The following is a 22,151-nucleotide window of genomic DNA, read 5'->3' as shown; positions in this document are numbered from 1 at the left end:
AATACTTGAGTGTGAACTCCGTTAATTAATATCCTGCTTATGATGTCAGAAGAAATATGCAGAAAGAGAGGTATTTTGAAACGAAAGAAGGAATTTCTCACACAAGTCGCCGTTTGTTATGTAAGAAAACTCCACACCTAAACCCACATTTAAGTTATCTGTTCTTGGTTACACAGTCTGACCTCTGTTCGGATTTCAACTGCTGTCAAGCGTTGTTCGTCACAGCCAGTAGAACAGTCCTACGATCATCTCGTGGTATTTTACCACTTAGAAGAACCTGTGTCTACTCTTCTCGCCACACTCTTGTGGTGAGACCATCTAGAAACCGTGTATTATACTGTCATTGGAGTAGAGCCAACTGTTGGCGTGATCTGCTCTCATGTTTCTCATACGAATGATTCGACATTTGTGAGAGTCCGAAGCACGGCAATAAGCTCTACGTACACGTCCTTTGAGCATGCTGCGTTTCGATATCCTCTTGAAAAGATCCGACAACGTTTGACACACTCAATAACAATCATTTAATTTCCTACGCCATTCTTCATGTGTAGAAATGGTTTCTTTGTTGAAAATAAACTCGAGTGAGGATGAAATTATAGTCATCACTTCCCACAGGTATTAAAATATTGCAGTGTCAGTTTGATAACGTGCGATCAAGTTGTTCATGCTATAACGGTTTACAGGTCGGCCAGAAACAGTCTGAAAAGCTTGTAAGGGTGTTAAAGGGTAGGTTGCACTGAGGAAACAGTTTGTGTCAATTTTACACATAACGTGGACGATAGCGCACGAGTCTGCTGAGTGTCTGCCTCGGGTTCGACCCTTCCTACCGTCCTACGTCACATTTTTGTATGTCTCTCTTGTTTGTTTTTAAGAAACCAAACGAAGAACGCGTTTGGCGGCACCTTCTCTGTGGCGCTGAATTAATTTGCACGCAAAGTGGCCTGACTGGCTAACTTCAATGCTAATTAACGAATCGAACTCTTTCTGTAAAAGTTATTTTTCAGCACAACCCACCCTAAAACATCCTTACAAGCTTTTCAGGGTGTTTCTGACGACCCTGTGTACTTCCATCAGCGTAAGATGCTATGGTGACATCGAAATACTGCACTGCTTGCCAGGAAGTATATTGCAAAATGAACTTCAAATATTTTATTTTTATGTATGCATTAGCTGTTCCCTGCTACATGATGCTGTGGCTCAGTCTGGTTAAATGAAAGAGAAAGAAAGAAGAAAGTAGACATTTCTAATATGTATGGAAATTGGATAAACGACATAATCTCCCTCTCACCCCTCTTCCTCTCTATCTCCTCCTTTCCGTTCTGCCTGTCCTTCTTCGTCTCCACTCTTTCCCCATTTCCTTCTGCCCTCTCTCTCCCTTCCCCCTCCTCTCTCTGTCCATCACCACCTCACCCCTTCCTCTCTCCACCTTCAGCTCAGCCCTCTCTCCCCATCTCCTCCTGCTTCTGCTCCGCGCCCCCCCCCTCTCTCTCTCTCTCCCTTTCTCTGCCCATCACCTGTTCTCCCGTTTCTATGTCCATCCTCTCCTGCCCCATCTTTCTCCACCTTATCTCCTTTTACCCTGCTCTCTTTGTTTTGAGTCTTGTTTATTGTTATTGCAAATTAAGTAATAGTAAGCCGGAAAGACATAAATACTTGTTTGATTACAACGTTTCATTATCATGCGTTGTATATACATTTATAAACAAAAAATATATATGACCTACATGTAGCCATTCGCTTGTTAAGTAACACATAAAATTAGGACTTAATCGGTTGATTACTTTTAGAGATTTTTTGGTAACAATGTTTCCCCTTTATGTGTTACAAATATATTTGTAAATTACACATATCAAAAATGTATAGCCAATATGTATCCGCATGTCCATCAGGATATTATGCCAAAATCTGAAGTAAGTCAGTCAAGAACCTTTAAGGTGTTTGGTAATAACGTTTATCCTTTACATGTTACATATTTCTTTATATATTACGTATACTGAAAATAGGTACATAAAAGACACGAGTATTCTTACGCGATGTTGTGCCAAAATTTCGAAGGAATCGGCGAAGAACTTCCGGAGACGTAAGATTTAGAACAAAAGAACATTTACATTTTTTATAAATGCGTCCTATAATAATTACATATACATCAGTATGTATAGCTCAATTAGGAACACGCGGGCATTTGAATGCACCGTTGTGTGAAAATTACAAAGCAATCGCTTGAGAACTTTTGGAGATATACGCTTGTGAACAAACGAGGATTTATATTTTTATTTGTATAGATTTATTAGTTCTAATCCACTTTCTTGATAATGAAGCGGTGAGATACACATAAATTTATTTCACTGTGACTTACGAGGGCGAATCAAGTATGAACCGGAATTTTTATTTTACGCGCCTTTTTGCAAGCGGAGGGCGACACGATCTCTGCTCACTGTTGCTTTCGTTTTCAGTAATAGTTCTCAACAGCTAGAAAGTTGACGTACCGTTTCTTCAGTCAGAATCTCGGTGTCAGAGCAGGAGATACGGTCGTCTATTGTGCAACGCATTATAATCCTGTATCTCCCAACAGAGAACGTAAAACGGTACGAAATTTTTAAACGATCTACGGCACAATCATGGGAAAACATACCGAGGAACTCTCTAGTGTACACATGGCACAGTACGAGGAGCTACTGAGAATGCAGATCACCGACGTTTAGTCGTGACTGAGGACAATATTCGCAACAGTCTTTTTGCTTTTAAATGATTTCCTCTCATTAGTTCTCTCCACGAACGTCGAACTGTGAACGCTGCGTCCTGTTACCAACTTGTGGACAAAAAAAAAAAAAAAAAAAGAGCATATCGTCAGAAAAGTCGCGCGTTTCCAATCCGACCCCTACACAGCTGCCCGAACTCAACAAAAAATTCTGAATTTGTTCAGGATTACACTATAACATCCACCTTAACGTCCAGACTTATCACCCTGCTGTTTCTCATTTGTCTGGACCACTACAAGGAACAGTCGGAGAACACAGATTTGACGACGATGGCACTGTCGAGATACTCGTGCGCAGCTGCCACTCATTTTACGATAACTAATCAAGAAACGATTTGTGAGACTTGAGTTTTTCTCGGAATACATAATGTTCAAATATCTGAGGGGAAGCACCCAAGTGACGTCGTCGGCAATTGCTTATATTTCGACAGGAGAACACCCTGCCATTTTCAAGACAGCACTGCAGCAAGTACGTGCTGTGCAAGGGAATTTGAAACCTTGGTTTTCTGAGAAACTCCGGAAAGATAATATTCACACGCACTATAAACACTAGCGCCATCAGAAACCAAACGTGACTGACGTCAGAAGTTACCGATAGTGAAATTAATAATCAAAGGGTGCAGTAGCATAAACGCTGACCCCCTGTTCTTTTCCTTTTTTTTTCTTTTCTTGACAAAGGAGAGAGCAGGATACCAGGAGAATTTAAACGAAAACCAACGTCTCTATTTATAAGTTTACCTGCTTACTTAATTTAAACAGGTTCCTTAATATCACTATCATAATAGCTGGAAGTGTACGCCAGAACCTCCGTGTTGTTACGTTCTATAGGATGACCGGCGCCAAGACGATGTTCTGCAGTGATGGATTTTCTCGGCTGTCATTAGGGTAACTGACGTCGGTCATCCTTCGTTTGTGATGGCGGTAGTGTTTACAGTGTGTTCGAGTGTTATCTTGCCGTTGTTTCTCTGAAAACCGAGGTTTTAAATTCTCTTGCACAGCGCTTACTTGCTGCAGTTTTGCATGGAAATCGCAGGAAGTGCTCCTATCGAAATATCGGCGGTTGTCGACGATGTCACCTGGCTGCATCCCCGTAAGTTATTTGAACAAGGAACGGCTTATTCATTGGAAAAAAATCTTTAGCGTTCAGGAGACTATATATAAAAAAAGTTCGCATGTTTGAAGTTTTCTGAAGCTTAAATAAACTTATAAAAATTCTGGTTTATGTTTGATTCATCTACATCTACATCGTACTTCGCAACCCACCTAACGGTGTGTGGCGGAAGGTATTTCTGATGCCACTAACTGATCCTTCTTTCTCTGTTCCACTGGCGAATGGCGTGTGGGAAGAATGGTTGTCTGTTAGCATCCTTATTAGCACTAATTTCTAGAGTTGTTGCGCCGAGGTCATTTCGTAAGATGTAAGTGGAAAATTCGCGAAATTTCAATGGTATGTCTCTCTGTAATGTACATATCCTCTCTGTAACGTCTGCCACTGGAGTTTGTTGAGCAACACTGTAACACTCTCACGCCGACTAAACGATCCCGCGACGAAACGCGCCGCTCTTCGTTGGATCTTCTCTATCTCTTCTACCAGTCTTATCTGGTAAGGATCCAACGTTGATGAAGAGTACTGAGGAATCGGTCTTATAGGCTCTTGTAAACCACTTCCTTCGTGGGTGTGTTTCATTTTCATAAGAGTTTCCTATGAACCTCCGTTTGGCATCTGCTTTTCCTACTATTTGTTTTGTGTGGTCATTCCACTTAAGGTCACTGTGGACAGTTACTCCTAGATGTTTTAGGGCAGATATTGTTTCCAGCAATTTGTCATCAATAGTGTATTATGACAATTGTATTTATAATGTAGATAAGAAAAATGTAGCCGGCCGTTGTGGCCGAGCGGTTCTAGGCGCTTCAGTCTGGAACCGCGCTGCTGCTACGGTCGCAGGTTCGAATCCTGCCTCGGGCACGGATGTGTGTGATGTCTTTAGGTCAGTTAGCTTAAAGTAGCTCTAAGTCTAGGGGACTGATGACCTCAGACGTTAAGTCCCATAGTGCTTACAGCCATTTGAACCATAAGAAAAATGTAGTCTTCTTTTTTACGTGATAAACAAAACTGAAGTAGCTATTGAGATGGTTGCATATATTGACACTGTCATTACGACGAACTTTTTTTTTGTTCCGAATACTGAGCTAAATTTACAGTATTCACCAGACTTTTTTCTTGTATTTGTTATGCCATACGTTTCTCCAAATACTTTTACGAATATCAGAAAGTTGATTCCAATTCCGTCAATGCATGGCTTTGTCGCGGTAGTGAGTGACCTCTTCACAGGCATAAAATGATAAATGAATTAAAATAGCCCGTTTTATCAAAATCCGAGATGAATGATAAAAATGTCAAATTAAAAATATTTCGATACCACTTACAGTTCTTGATGTCCCTATAAATGAGCCAGCCGGTGTGGCCGAGCGGTTCTAGACGCTTCAGTCTGGAATAGCGCGACCGCTACGGTCGCAGGTTCGAATCCTGCCTCGGGCATGGATGTATGTGATATCCTTAGGTTAGTTAGGTTTAAGTAGTTCTAAGTTCTAGGGGACTGATGACCTCAGATGTTAAGTCCCATAGTGCTCAGAGCCATTTGTCCCTCTAAATATAAAGTATTCCTTGGGATACTACCAGGAAGAAATATTAGAAGGGGCGGATGTTGATGCAGCGTATATGCAACGTAGCGCGATTTCGATGCGAGTAAATAAGCACCGACATGTAGCCAAGGTACTAACGTGCCATTCGTGTCATTCTGAAGTGTGTGCGGAAAATGTGGACCAACGTGCTGTTATTGTTTTCTTGGACAGCGGTAGACGTCCATCGGAGAATGAAGAATGTGTGCGGGGTACCATCTCTGTCGGAAACCACCGTTGTGGAATGATGCAAACAGTTCCGTGGTGGTAGCGATTCGACACGTCGTACGTCCCCATATCGCAAATGTCGTAACGCAGAAGTTATGACGTCTCAAATGGGAGACACTTGACCACATCCCCCGTAGTACTGATCTCTCCCCGTACGATGATTGCCTCAACACTCACTGTGATCTTTCCTGGTAGGCATACCGATTCTGGACTGTGCGGCCTTCGAACCGAAACCCTTTGACCGCCCCTTGTATGTTTTCTAAAGCAGGTGAAATTGATCACTGCGTCAATCGAATCATCCTACTTCTGTAAATGTAATTGTGCGCACTCATTCAGAACGTCTGAACCATAGTTTCAGGGGTTGTATTCAATGCCTGTGGGTGGCTCATACACGCACAACTGCAGAATAACACACGTAATCATATCGCGGCCACCGTAATTTCAAGACGCAAAGCGAAGCTGATCGTTTATCCATTAGCGTTCCCCACTGCGTACCAATTTCAAGAGCCGATTTTCGAACGCCTGCTTATATGTGGTGGAATAGCATTAGTGGGGAATATCGGATCGCTCGTGACTATATGGCTGGCGCGGCTTCGGAACAGAACGCGTAGCGCCGTAGTATGCACAGAGTAATCCTCGGCTCAGCCACGGTTAGTGAGTCGTTAATTGCCTCATGAATGCATTCAAGAGCTGGCAAAAGCAAATCGAATTACTTGACGGTGAGCTCCTCTGACTACGCGCTTCCCAAGCAGCGTAGCCACCTGCCACTACCGCCCGAATACGTCTACACACAGCCGGCGCACTAAACGCATCCTGTCTGTATGGGATACGTGAGGCGAAAACCTGCACGATGACGAAGTTAAACCTATGACGGTACGATTCACAACTTCTGTAGACCTGTAGCCAGTAATGGAATGGCAAAATCGCGTGGCTAAACCGCATCAGTATGTTGCTTGTGAACCATCTCTGGTATTATATGTTCCTGACAGCATTAGTCGTGTCGCAAACGAAGACACGCTGGATGCTAGTGTGTGCTTACGTAACAGATGAATGAACCACTAACATTCTATTAGCGACCTAACATTCTGGGATGAATATTGATTTTATTATTGGTGTTGTCTTCAGCCTGAAGACTGGTTTCATGAGTGTGTCCATACTTCTTATCCCGTGTACGTCTTTTTATCTCTGCTTGACTAATGCAACCTGCATCCATTTGAACCCGCTTATTGTCCTGAAGCCTTGGTCTCCCTCTAAAATTTTTATCTCTCTCCCCATTCCCCTCCATATTGCCTCCATTACCAAACAGCCAACCTCTTAGTACCTCAGGATGTATCTTATCAATCAATCCCCTCTGTTTTTCAGGTTGCGCCGTGGTACACTACATCTACAAGTTGATTCAGTACCTTCTCATTAATTATTCGATATGCCAATATAATCTTCAGTATTCTTCTGTAGCACCACATATTTTTTTTCCTGTATGAACAAGTTTCACATCCATACAAGGATGGAATCTAGGCAACATACCTGCGAAAAGAACTTCGTAACAATTTAATTTATATTCCATATCAACAGATTCCTCCTTTCTTTTTATTCTTAATCTGAATTTAAATCAGCTCTCCTTCTGCCACAGTCAATTATTTTGCTGCCCAAACAGTAAAACTCTGCTACCAGTTTTGGTTTTCAGTTTCCGAATCTAATTTCTTAAACCTCGACTGATGTAATTCGAATGCGTCCCTTTGCTCATGTTTTAATTTGTTAATAGTTATCTTCTAATCTGTTTTCAAGACGCTATCATTCCATCTGAGGGGATGACAGTGCTTTTTATTTCTTCTCCCTGAATTGAGACCTTTTCGAAATTTCTCCTTGGATTCCTTCAAAGATTTCTCAATTTACAGTTGGAGCAAGAATGTAGCTTATCTACAACCCTGTCTCTTTCCATTCTCACCTAATTCTTCCCTTTATAAGTGCAATGTTGTATCTGTACAAGCTCTAGATTACGGTTCATTGCCTGCATTTTATCCATACTACCTTCATAAATTCAAAGGGGTTGTCAGAATCAAGAGTGTCAGAAGATTTCTCTTACTCTACAAATGCTATAAATATATGTATTCATTCAGCTATTCTTCCTGGATATATATATGGAGCAGTACTGCTTCGCGTCAGCGTACATCTCTCCAGAACCCAAGAAGATCTTCCTCGAGTTTGGCTTCTACCAGATTTCCATTCTTCCGTAAATGAATCGTATCAGTATTTTGCTTCTTGGACTGATGTATGGATTAACTCCGCCCGCAGTTCCTGACGGGCTCATTGGTATCAACCAACCCCGTGTCATCGTCCGCCAACGGCCTTTTGGATGCGATACGGAACGGAGTGAGGTCAACGCCCTGCTCTCTCGGGCTTTGTCGGTCTTCGTGACCTGAAACCACTATTAGAACCGATAGAGGTAATCAGGGCACCCTCCGCCACACACCGTCAGGTGGCTTGCGGAGTATGTATGTAGATGTAGATGTAGATGTAGATGGTCGGTCACGCAGCTTCTCAGCTAGCGTCAGGAGGCAGCGTGCACCCAATCCAGTCGTTCCACCAAGAAAAACCCCTATCAGTACTGGAAATCCAATCCGTGTTCTCCACATGGCAGTCAGCTTCACTGATTACTCAGTTATCACTCAGCTACGGAGTCGAACTATTAAGCTGATAATTCGGTAGTATTCACGCTTGTCAGCACCTGCCTTCTTTAGAACTGGTGTTCTTATGGTAGTCTGAGAATATTTCGCCAATCTCATATATCTTGCAGACCAGGTGGGATAGTAAGGACATAACATGTTCCCCCAAGCATCTTAGTAATTCCAATGGAATGTCATTACTACTGGTGCCTTTTTTCAAGTTAGGTGTTTCAGTGCACTGTCATATTCTTCTTGTAATGTCATATCTCACAATTCATCTTTGACTACTTCGTTTTCCGTTTTTTATTGTTTTAAAGTTGAAATTCCTTTCCAACATACACCTTTCAACTATCAGCTTTCCCTTCTTCGTATAGTACGGGCTTGAAATTTGTAATTTTTAAATAAATACAGGTATGCCTCTTTTCTTCAGAGGTCACTTATGCCATAGGCGGGACGTCTTGTTTCCCTAGTCACTGTCCTGTAAATATTCGTGCTTAATTGTTTTGCATTTTCTTTAAATTTCACTTTATAAACATCTTTATTCAGTTACGCCTGCTTCATTTTTTGCTTTTCAATGATTTTTAGTAAGCCTTCTCCTTTTCACTCTTTGATTTTCTGTTATCTTCACTATCTGTTGTTAATATTTGCCATCCTGTCACAGAGCAAAGAGTGTCTCAGATTATGGCAAAGTATTACATGTGATGCCCATTTCAAGACCCTGAGCTACGATAGTGCAAGCATAGACAAAAGTATAAAATTGCTTTAAATGTAGGAAACGGTGTTCTTGCCCCAACAGACGCGATTTAAGTGCAACCAAAAGATGAGACATGGATCGTTATTCTCTGAACAAGTGTAGTGCAAAATGCATCGTTTTTATTCCATACGTCCAACCTCGCTGTTACGTAACACAGAGACCACCTATCTCAGTATGTGAACACGACCTGCAAAAGCGTACGTCACATAAATAACTATAAAGGAAAAATGCGGAAGCACGTGCCGCCATTGAATCTCTAGCCAACTGTGGAAGCCTCAGTCGAATAAGACGGTGCAGCGTAACTTAGCGACAGATGCTGCACTTCGTACGTGTTTGCCCGGTAAGGAATATCTTTCCACAGCGAAGCTGACTGAAGGAGAAGGCGCCAGCTTTACTTCGGGTTGTCCGATTAAGATTACTGCTTTATATTTTCTGCAGGTGGTGCCCCGCGGCCCGTAAGCGGTTTTAAAATGCTACATATGAAAACCTCCAAGAGCTGCTGATAAAATAGTACTTTACTTACCAGCAGTTTCGAAAATCTGGTCATTTCAGCCATCATAGATTTCTTAAAACAGCTTGCGTGGCATCTCTGATGCCACACTGAGAACTTTGCCACGCACGCTGATGTAAATAACTATGATACCTTGAGATGATTAGAGGGTCGAAATCGGCAATGAACAAAGTACTATTTCGCCATGAGTTGTTGGCAGTGCTGAAATATGACTTTTTACAAATACCACTTTATAAAATTCTATGCGTAATTGTGTGCCTACATTTTTCTGTTATGAATATTGTAATTTTAGATACAGGTTCATACACTAAATTCCTTAAAAAAACTGTGTCCTATTTTTGGGGATGAGATATATACCAGCATAGGGAGTGGGACTGGCCCATCTCTTTGGCTGCCCCGAGACTGTTGTAGAGTGGTCAGTGGCTTCTACGCAAATTATAAGGTTTTTAAAGTAGGTTATTTGTAGGGTTTACACAGTTATACTAGTAACATTAGGTTTTTGTTTCGGATGCGACTTGTTTTATATTACTGAATAGTAACTGGTTTCACATGCATCTCGCGCATGCTGTGGCTCTAGGTAGAAACAGTAGGATGCAATTCCTAGGAATCGGTTCCTTAAAATGAAGAAAAATCTGTATCATCGTGGTTACGTAAATGTATGGTTTTTGAGAGACCACAATGTCATTTGATCATTACCTTGTCTTTTGCTGTATTTTACGAACTCTCGTGACACCCCACAGCAGTTGTTAAAAGAGGGCTCGTTCCGTACGATAAGGGGTTGCAGTTTACAGCTACGAGTCCGGAGCACGTTCATATTTTTATGGCACACTTCACACTGTATGACATGCATCTACATCAAGTGCAATAAGAGATGTTACATACAGAATGGATCTGACAGAAAGCCACAAATGTGGAGACCGAGGTTACGATCCCCTCTGTCTGTTCACAGATGAGGAAGGAGGATTAAGGTGCATTCAAGTAATTATACTGTGGTGTGTAGAAGTGCCTTTCTGCATGAGCTGTATCGTATGGTATGTTACCTGACAGTATGTTCTATAAGACACGTTGGTAGCTCGCCTGTGTAAGCCTGTGTGGAAGTACATTGTGGACAAAGAAACGAACAGCAACACCGCTGACCCACCTGTTGACAGAGAATCTCTGTAGATGACAAAATTTAAATAGTGCCTGGGGATTCTAGTGCACAAGTTATGAGAATTCTGGGTCCGTCTCTCGTGGAGGTTGCCCCATTATCCTTAGTAACAAGACTGGAAAGTTAGTAATTCGTTTCACATAGCTGTAGAAGCTACTGGAAGAATGTTAATCTACCTGGGCAATTACAAGGCGGCAGGACTTATACAGAGTATCAGACGAATGTGTTACTGTTAAATTAACCGGCGATCAGGGACCTTAAAACAGACGTTACGAGTGCCTCCAGCAGATCCTGTCCTGTGCAGCTTCCATCCAGTTTTGCAGGTCTTTCCGTAGTCCACATTCCTAGCTTGTTCTCGAACTTCCCCGTGGGCGCGTTCCCTTTGGCCTTTCTAGGGTCTAGTGGAGTCCCAATGCTTATTGTTTGACAATCTGTCTTCGAAACAGACGTTGATCATTTACTTTAAGTATCTTTCATGAATCCCTCATCCACATATAAAATCATAAAATATTACTTATCTTGTTATTTCGTTGGTGGCCTCGTTGTTTTCTGTGGTATATAATGCTGCTCCCGAATCCTATTTCAGATACGAAGAAACATTAACTGATGAAAGGATTGTGTTATTCAGGTGGCACACACAGAAATAACAACAAAAAAATACTCCTGCCTTCGACAGTATTACAAAAAACTCGTTATCTTCTTTCACAATAGCTCTTCTCCCGCCATGACTCTCAATTTTCCATCACTTTCCCCTCAAGACTGTGCACAATTAAAAAGAACAGAAATATAAAATCAAACAGTTTACAGCTTTGTCGATAATAACTGCTGATACATCTTCGAAATAGTTAATAAAAATGAATTTACAGAAATTTAAATAAAATGCTTCAGCATTAATTCAAATATGTGAAATGTGAACATTTATGTAAGAAACAACTATTTTTTATGAATATGTGTATACTGAAGTTATTTGTAAGCAACTGTAGATAACAATCCCCACTGGTATTGTACGTCTTTTATAATCTCGTTGATCGGATTTCATTATCCCCCCCCCCTCCTCCCCCCCCCCCCGCCGAGTTAACACGTCATCATTTATGGAAGGAACTTTGATCAACCTGTGTAAAAAGTCAAATATTAATGAAAACTATTTGTAGAAAACAAAGTGTTAGATTTACCAAAATTGAACACCACAGTCTTAGAACATATATTGTCCTATCCTACGGTTTTTGTTCCGATGCCCATCCTTTACTATATCGTATTGTCATTCTGCTGCAGTGCAGTATTTGATGTCATTTACTTCGTTGAGTCAGCATCTTTTTGTCCTACAACATGTTTTTCGGCATCAGTATACAAGACCAGATAGTAGTTTAAATTCTAACGTAGTAACTGTATTGAAACTACCTGAATTCATAAACAAATAAGCCAAAAATTATGTGAGATTAAAATTTCTCAACAGTATGAGGCAAAGTTTATTACAAAATTGACTTGGTGCTTCAGCAGTTATTGAAATTATTCTCTTATGTTTAATTCGATAGTTTTAATATATTCAACTGATTAACAAATGCAGGTGAGCACAAAACTTATGTGCAAGGACAGATATGTACGTTTTGTCAGTAATACTGACCCCCCAACCCCTTTTTATGTATTTTCCCAGGCATTTATTACCGATATAATTTATTAGATTAACCAAATTTTCAATATGTGTCAGAATGGGTCGAGATGGAAAAATCGACACAAATCAAATAGCAGAATCACACATCCAGCAACAAATAGTACCAACAATTAGACACAAAACAACTTAAAAGATATTTGTAACCTTAAAAAAATAATATTAAATATAACTCATGTAGTAACTACAATTGTAGATAGCATAAATATATATTAAATGTTGAAACTTAAATTAACATTAGTTGAAGAATAATGTAAAGTTTTTTTAATTCTTCATTCAAGTGGGAAATGTTCAGTTACTGCTCATTTATGGGAATAAGTTCCCTGAGCCATCATCAAATTTACAGTGGTATATGTCTGTGCAATTGCACACCAACATTGAAACAGTATAAATATACAGTACCACCACTCGATCATGTGGAATGTTCTATTCAGTTGTCTCACTTTTCACATAGTATAAACAAATTTTCAAGTGCTCCTTTTTTTCAAATGTTCTTAAATGTGATTAATAGTCTCAACATTCATCACTACCTTCATGACCTAAAACACTAATTTATTACGCAGAAATACCTGAGTTTCACAATTTAAGAACATAGATGACACAATTACGTATTTTACACAGGCATTTAAATGAATGTTTCATAAACAACAGATCAACTATAATTAACAAATGAAAAAGTATCGTCATTGAAACGTTGTTCTCTTTTGAACGATGTCAAAATTTTTTTAGCCTCAGTTTCTGTAGTTAATCACTTGTTAAACTCTCGGAATATATGGTATCAGTTCAGCAATGATCCTAACACAAATCGTACCTCGCAAAGTCTGCAAAGCAAATTAGTATAACAGATTTCCTAACAAACCATGGGACTGTCAAATGTGTCAGATGTTCATATTATAAGATAGACAAAGTAGAAATAATAATCCTTGTATAGTCACTGTTCCACATAAACTACAATACTGAAATGAAATAATCATTAAGCATTTATAGTCCAACACAGCTTTACATTTTAGTATAACACAGCAAAGCCAAAAGTCCATTCAGTGAAATTTCAGTAAAAATGTTTTGAATTCTCTGTTATTTCTTCTAATACATTCAATTTGTCTGGTGGTTTCTTGAGCCTTTTAATGAGTACATCCTGTGGTATATTTTCCACCATCTCACTGTCAAACCCAAACACCTTCACATTTTCAAGAAAGTCTCTCAACTAATCTAATGATGACACGAAGTTTATGTGCCTGATTAATGAGGACAAGCATACCTTTACATCCACAGATTTTAGTAACCTTTTCCTTCGATGTTACTGTGTACTTCTGGACATTATTTCTTCAACAGTGTAAAATGTTTCGAATTAATCGACATAATTTACTCCATCAACATTGGTTTCTTTACAAATGAATTACAATTGGCCACTAAATACATACAGGTATTTTATCCACCAGTTTGGCTTCAGTCTTTCACAAAATTCTGATAATTTTGCCACACATACTTATTCTTACAAAATTTAGATTCTACACAACTCTCTGCATCTACTGTTGAAAATTCATCTGCTCCCAGAAACTCAAATAACTTATGTTTAACTATCACAGATCCAAAATCGTCTTCCAAAGCACGAAAACAATTTATCTCTACGACAGCATCATCTGTTGCATTTGCAACATCGTCACGTATGTTAACTATATATTCCTTTGTTCTAATTATATCACAATTTTCAACATTATCTGAAGTGTAAGTTCAAGATTCCAGTTCAGTTACCTTTTGATTAACAATCTGAACATTTGATTCTGTGCTTGTGATTCTGTTATATCGTATTTCATTTATAGTTGTAATGCGACCTTTCAGTTTACATCCAGACACAGTTACTTGGGAACTCAGTATTACTTTACATACCGAAAGCTGCTTGCTTAAAACTCTTTTTAAATAGCTAAAGCTTTCAGAAACTTGTTTCTCTAACTCACTTTCAACTCTGTTAAAGCTTTAGAAAGTTGATTTTTTGTTCTGACAACTTGTTTTTCTAGATCGTCATAGCTTTTGGAAATTAGACTTTTCAGACTTGCGTAATTTTCAAAAATTCGATTTTTTGTTTCAGGAATTCGACTGTTTGTTTAGGTAATTTCCTTGACAAATGTTTCACCGTTTTAGCCAAACATCTATTGGATTTTTTATGTCTCTCATAAACTGTTTTAACGATAGCTTGTTTTCTGAATCAATGATTTTTCCAAACTCAAATTCCGAAGTGCTAACCCTGAATTGTCTTCCTCAAAAGTGTTTCGAAATAGTCCAATTTTCTCTCTCTTATGTGTCATTTTAAAAAATTTTACTAATAATGACATGTTAGCAAAATTATTTCAACGCAAAAAAGGAATTGTCATCAGCAATAACTTGTCTGTCATTTTTCTTCCTCTAACCATAAAATTAAAAAAGGTTTACGTAATTAACGTCTATTGCTGTGTTTCCAGTAGTTCCTCTCTCTTCTGCAGTCCTGCTGTTCGCAAGTCTTGATTGTCTTTCCGTTTAGTTTCCATTTCGCTGGCTTTTACATTCATGTACATTTTAGTTCCCTTCCATATTTTATTTATCCGAAAAAAACTCAGATTAATATTTCTTCGTACAACATAATTACCCAGGACAACGTACCCAAGTGTAATGGTGTCTTCAGTGCATAACCTTTAGTGAATCTGTCTTGGAAACAGACGTTGATCATTTATTTCAAGTAAGTTGCATCGAAACCCTCATCCACACCTAGAATTATAAAATATTACTTATCTTGTTATTGCGTTGATAACCTCATTGTTTTGTCTGAAACATGGTGCGGCTCTCGGATCATATTTCTCATATGAAGAAACACTAGTTGTCCGTGAGAGGATTGTGTTATTCAGGTCTTTTCCAGTCATTAACCAATGAAATGAATCTCATGAACTTTGAAACAACTATATTAATTAATATCTGAACACATCGGACAATTAACAAAACATACTTTGCTTCGTCAGTATTACAAAAACACATTATCTCCAATTACAAAAGCTCTTCTGCCAAGCTGTCTATTTCACATCACATTCACGTCAAGACCGACTATTTGCCATTACTTTCCAGCCAAGGCTGTCCATTTTCAATTACTCTCTCGCAAGACTTTCAATTTTCTACTACTTTTCCGCCAGGACTGGCCACAACGAAGAAAACGGAGAGAGAGTATTAAATCAACGGGTTTACAACTTTGTCGACAATAATCGCTGGTACATCTTTGAAATAAGTAATAAAATGAATTTACAAAGAGTGAAATAAAATGCTTCAACATTAATTCAAGTATGTATAACACTTAACTTGTATGTATGTATGTTCCTTTTGAACTACACTAGATTACTGACAATAAATTTCATGAGGGAATAAATATACTATGTAGCAGAAGGCAAAATGCCTAACTCCTTAAACGGATATCTACAAGATGGCTGCGGGTGGGTGAGCCCCACATATTATTCTTATAGCACATTTTTGAGCTATGAAGACCTTTTATCTTAAAGATGGGTTACATTAGAAGGTTTTTCATATGACATTGTTCAATGAAAATATTTTTTGCACAGCAACCCTCTTCCCGAGTACATTAATAAATTTTCGAAGCTATTGCTTGAGACAAAAAACGGTAAAGAACCAAGTCCCACTCAGACTACATGTTACAATCATAATTCAGAGCACGTAGATAGTGACAGTATTGCAAAACCAGGGCAACGCTGGTAACTCATTGCTACACAGCGATCAGAGCCATCGTAAGGAGTACAGACGGTGTAGTATGACAGCATCCAGAACGTCGTTCGGCATACTCCAACATATGGAGTACTAACTTGCAACATCGAAGCTCCGCCACTCTAAGGCATTCTAGTACAGATGAGAAATGCAGAGGCATAGGAAACCGTCGTAAGTGATACACCGCGCTGCAGACGGAGCGCACCCACGTGTCGTTAAACGAGGGCAAATGGCCGCTTAACCTGCTACATTGATGTGGTGTCTGACTTTAAATACCCCTGTTTCATATACCTCGCCTCCATTAGTTGGTCACTCCATCTGCATTTCCGATTCTGACGGTCTGACAGTTTCTCTTGTTAGAGGTTAACACTGCTGGCCCTCTGTGACGTGGTGCAAGCTGCCTGTTTAAAGACTTCAACAACGAGACGATAGCCTGCTAGTTGTGGTTGAACTTCACCGCTCCATGCTGCCGCTACCGACGGCTCACATCCGTCACTGACAGAAGACGCGGACCCTTCCTCTGGTGAACGGCCGTAATGACTGACTGCAGACTGCCGTCTTCTGCCTACCGCACACCGCGCTTCCTCGCTGTCAGGCAACGTGCCTGGCCAGCCACCAGCTATGTGAGCTGCCTCAGAGCGGTATCTAGCATTCATCGCCGATGACTGAGCGACCAGCGTGGCCCGTTTCCTGTGTGCCAGAGGTCTCAATATTCATTGTAGCAATCGCGTCAACAAAATGTTATTACAGACGTCACTGTTTCATAGACACCTTTTGGCATAAGATTACGCTCACCAGGCCTTGGAACTCGGCCTCCAGTACTTGTGACATCACCACCTCACCTGTCAAAGTTCTTTCCCCGCTGAGCTGACCCAATATGCAAGATATGTCAACTTACTGATTTGTCTCTCCCCAAAATTAGCAATGTTTCTAATTGTAAATGTTATTGAATTCAGATGGTTTAGGAGTTCCAGATTTTGAAATTTCCGCCCACTTCATTATTTTCTCCCCACGTGCTACACTTATCGTCGTGTGGTATATCTATACGTGCAGACATGAGCACGTTGCGTCTTTTTAAGACTGAGGCTGTAGGAAAAGCATTAGGAAAAATTGCACGAAAACAGATTGCGATTCATAAAGGAAGTACATAAACTAACGCTTATCTGAAGTCAGAACATCGATAAGAAATGTACTGGATCTCGAAGAAATGGCAGAGATACTTAGAAAACGGTCCAGTCATCAAGAATTGCTCAAACAGGACTGTACTTTGCTGAAAAAGTAATCTGGAATTTCAAAGGAAGAAGTAGGGAAACTTTACTACTTTTCAAGGAGGGAAGGACAAACTGTAAAATGTTTTGAGGCGCTTGCGAATACTGCCTTGCAAGCAAAATCATCATCTCGAAGATATTTGTGAGGAGGTGGAAGTTACAACATATCTGAGGAAGCTTTCCGAATACAGAATTGCAAGCAAAATCATCATCCCGGAAGATATTCTGTTAGTAGGTGGAAGGTAGACAACGTTTTAAGAAATCCAAAGGGCGTTGGTAACGTTTCAACCGTTCAAGCCACCACGCTCATATGGAATCCATCCAGCTCTACTACAACAAGCAGAAGAGATTAATTAGATTCCTACGCAGACTGTTTATGGTCAGCCCAGCAATACGGTTTATTCCTAATGCTTTGAGAACAGTAAAGATTGTTTTCATCCGAGACCAAGAAAAACTGATCACACCACAGATAAGGACGTGAGACCCATGAGTCTTTCTTTTTCCTAAAGGTATTAAAACCTAAAGGTATTAGCACTTTAGAACCTAGTGATCATGGAACTGGTTGTGTATTTGGTGCTTACGGGCGCACAGCAGCGAGGTTATCAGAAGGATCTAAATACTAGAGGTTGATTTTATCAAGGATAAGCAGACCATTTAGTCATAGCAGTACGTAAAAAATTTGCTAACACTATTACAACAATGCCACAATGGACACTGAACATTGTGCAAAACTGGTGCAGGAAACAGGATGTAAGGGACAGTCCCAAGAAAACTGTTGTAGTAGCCATTCAAGACGAAGCATATCCAGGCAACGTTTTATAATCTCAAGCTCTTCGAAGGAACTCTACAAGTAGAGGGAGGACTGAAGTCTATCGTGGACCCCTCACATAAAGAATACATGTTCGAACCCGAAAGGTGCTGTCAAGTTCACTAGAAGGGCCTACAGTAAAAACTGGAGTCTTAACCCTACGAGTGTGTAGTGGACATACACCACTGTAATAACTATGATAATTTATGGGGCTACAATATGGTGGAATAAACTAGAAGAGAATGTGTAATTTTGTTCTTAGCTGTAGAATATTTCAACAAAGATAATAAGTCAGTCGTCAGCTGCAGAATAGAACCTTTATTTCGTTCACTTTATCGGTTTATACAGTTCAAACTCTCATATTTAGATGTGAAATAGGTTCAAATCATTGGTAGGCCAACGTCAACATAAGAATCGGACTGTAATGTCCCACAAAGGATTTGCAAAAAATACATATATAATGCAAGTAAGTTAAAAACAGTTGTACAAAGATTGAACAGCAGAAGTAAAATTGGGTATGTTTTACATAATAATACAATTTGGTTTTCTCACTATTTACGATCTGCAGAATTAAACTAGTTAACAAATTTAAACTTTTTTCTGCATCTGGTTTGTAATTGGGTGAATTTACCTAATTTTGGGGTACTGAATACTCTGGCAAAATCAATTTTTCTCTATGACACATTTCCCAGGTACACAGCAGAATAAAAAATGGCAACAGCGAAAATTGACACAACTTAATTCAAACAAAAATACATATTCAGAACGTTTGAAATCAAAATTATTTTGAATGTATATATGGGCATGACGCCAACAAAAGGTCTAAATTAGTTCAGAAGATATTTTCACCTTGAATCGTCTTTAGTTTTTGAAAAATGCGACGACAGAGATCTTCTTTTGTTTGCCGTTTCATCACTGTCCCTAAAAAGACCCCAGCAGTAATCACCCATCATCGAAGGGTTTCAATGGCCTTGGTAACTGTGTTAAATGGTAAGAATATCTTGGTGAAAGCGTTCACCGTGGTCATCGCTTACGGCTCCCACATTTTCCGGGAGAAATCAATGTGAGAACGTAAAAAGTGAATTTTAAGCGACATTCTACACCCTATGTTCTTATAGTTGTCCAACAGCTCATTCACAATGGTAACATAGTTTTTTGTTTTTTATGTTACCCAAAAAGCCCTTCACAATTGCTTTAAAAGAAGACCAAGCAGCTAATTGGATATCTGTGAGTTTGGTATCAAAGGCTGGAGCTTTCAGTAATTTTCTTATTTGTAGTCCAACAAATATACCCTCTTTCAGTTTTGCCTCACTTAATTTGGGAAACTTTTCTTTTAAGTGATTGAAGGCCTCACCTTTTTTACCCAGAGATTTTACAATGTTCTTGATTAGGCCCAACTTGATATGAAGGGGCGGCAAAATGATTTATCGGGTTCAACCAATGGGGTACAGTTCACATTTATGTTTCCAGGAACGTATGAGTTCCTTATAGGCCATTCCTTGACTGTATAGTGGTTCTTGGTGTCACAGTTGTCCTAAAGGCACAAAAAGCAGCAGTATTTCGTAAATCCAGCCTGTAAACCTATAAGGAGTGCAACAACTTTTAAATCACAGGAAAGCTGCAATTCATGAGGCTTATAGTTGATTTTCTCTAGCAGCAAAGCCATGGTTTCATAAGTTTCTTTCATGTCTACTGCGTAAGCCAAAGGTACCGATGGAAATGCATTGTCATTGTGCAGTAGTACTGCTTTCAAGCTGGTTGTACTAGAGTCAATAAATAGTCGCCACTCCTGTGGATTATGTTGTACACCTAGCTACATCAGCAGATCATTGACATCTCTACATACACACATTGAATTCTGCATATCGAAATATTGAGCGAAGGAAGCACCTCTTGATCTGAAACAGGAGCTAGAAGATTCTGTTGTTGCAGTGTCGACCCCAAGAGTTCAGCTTGCTGTTTCGAAAGTTGTAGATCGCGAACCGAATCGTTGAATTCCTTTTGATTAAAGACTTTGGCGAAGTGTCATGATATTGAGGGCAGTACTCTTCTATATGTTCAATACTTTCTGATTCACTTGTCATGGGGTCTGGTTCCGTGGCTTTCAAGTTACAGACAAGGAAAGGCAACCCCTCATCATGGGGCACAGGAAAATGCACTGAAGATACATTTGGATACTTTATTTTATGCCTAGTTTTGCTTGAATGTCCCAAAATATTTGTAAGACAGAAGTAACAGTCTGAATAATGGTCTTTAGGCTCACACCAGGGACTCAGTTAAAGTTGTAGTACAGGTTATGCAGGCAATATGAGGGGCAACATTTTTATCTTGACCACCAACAGGAAAATCAAAATACAATTTATATGACATCTTAACCAAATCAGTGATTGTTTTTTTGTCTTGGGCTTTTGAAGTGAATTTCGCACCAAATAACAGAAGATGTCGGGGTGGTTTACTAGTTGCCATTTTTCTTACTGTAAGTTTTAAACACAAAAAGTTTGCACATCTTTCACAGGAAACACTCAGTGAGGATCTCTTTCACACCACTGGATTACCACACCAACCATTTACTGACTATCTGTAGATCTTCTAGCTCTCCTCTGCAAATCAAAACCAAACAGTTAAACGTCAAAACAGAAGAACAGAAAAAAGTGAAATCCGGAATACGAAAAATAAAATACATTTAAAAACTCAAAAATGGTACGTGCTAGGTATATTCGGATCCCACACACCAAAATGCGTACTAGTTGATGTATCACATCCCAGGTGCAAAATGGCTGTTGACTAGTGTTATGAAATATTGCAAAATACTCTTGGCTGTTTACCGACTGTACTGGAGGTATATTTTATTCTATTACTTTTAGTTTGAAGTCATTTCTCTAACTCTATTTTGTATTTGTCACTTTATTGTTGATCTGAAAATGACCCTCGTTGGCTGCAACTAGTTATTTGGTTAATGATTTAACCAAACTTGTGAATATGCCAAATGTTTCTCTATACAAAAATTTTTCAAATGTATGATGGCTATTAACAACAGAAATGTTGCTTCTTCCAAAAATATGATGGATACGTTTTAAGGATTTCTCGTTCGAGCGTTAAAAAGATTTATTTATAAAATCTAGCAACTTCCTCGGCGGATTTCTCGACAGAAACGACCTGCTTCCATAGCATTTACAGCCATCCGATAGAATGTCTAACTGAAGGATGATTCAAGCTGCCAACATCCCACTAACTGCAGTACGCCTGTCACAAAAGTTCATGATCATTTAGCAAGCAGTTGAGAAGTACACATATATGCCCCCCAGGGGGTCCACAACTCTTTTGTGGATACGTGTGTGGCGAGCACGGGGCCCCGAGCCATTGCAGCCTTCTTTCTCTCCCGGGCTGCCTTTCCTTTCCCTTCCCCTCCTTTCCCCTCCATACCCCTTTCCCCTCGCCCTCTCCTCTCCCTCTATTGGTGTCCTTGCTTATGTTGGCCCCCGCTATCCTCCTGGTTCTGTTGGTTTTACACTCCGGCTTTGTTGCGTAATCATCTCCTCCTTTTGGCATTCCTTGGTCCCCCTCTGGGGTTTGACCTCCATTCCAAAATTTCTCTTCCGTAGTGTGAGCCATTTGGGGAAGAGCACCTTACCTAGTGTCTCCGACGTGTGCCCTTCTAGTACATTCCACCTTTTCTTTTACGTCGTTGTCTGATGCTAGGGTGCATAGCCAGCACGGTAGCCAGCCCGTGTGGTGGGGTCGCTATGTACCCTTTTGGTTGAGCCCCCTGAACACACAGGGATCACACTTCTGATACCTGAGCTGTGACCTCCTCATGCATGCCTTGGAGTGGTTGCTCGTCATCCTGGAGCATCGGAACTCCCGGCAATGGCCGCCGTGCCAGACGGCCCTTGCTGTGGCTGGGTGGCGCCCGTGAGGAGAGCCCCTGATC

The sequence above is a fragment of the Schistocerca cancellata genome, chromosome 1 (genome assembly GCF_023864275.1).
Source record: "Schistocerca cancellata isolate TAMUIC-IGC-003103 chromosome 1, iqSchCanc2.1, whole genome shotgun sequence".
Lineage (NCBI taxonomy): Eukaryota > Metazoa > Arthropoda > Insecta > Orthoptera > Acrididae > Schistocerca > Schistocerca cancellata.
This window is presented reverse-complemented; position numbering follows the sequence as displayed.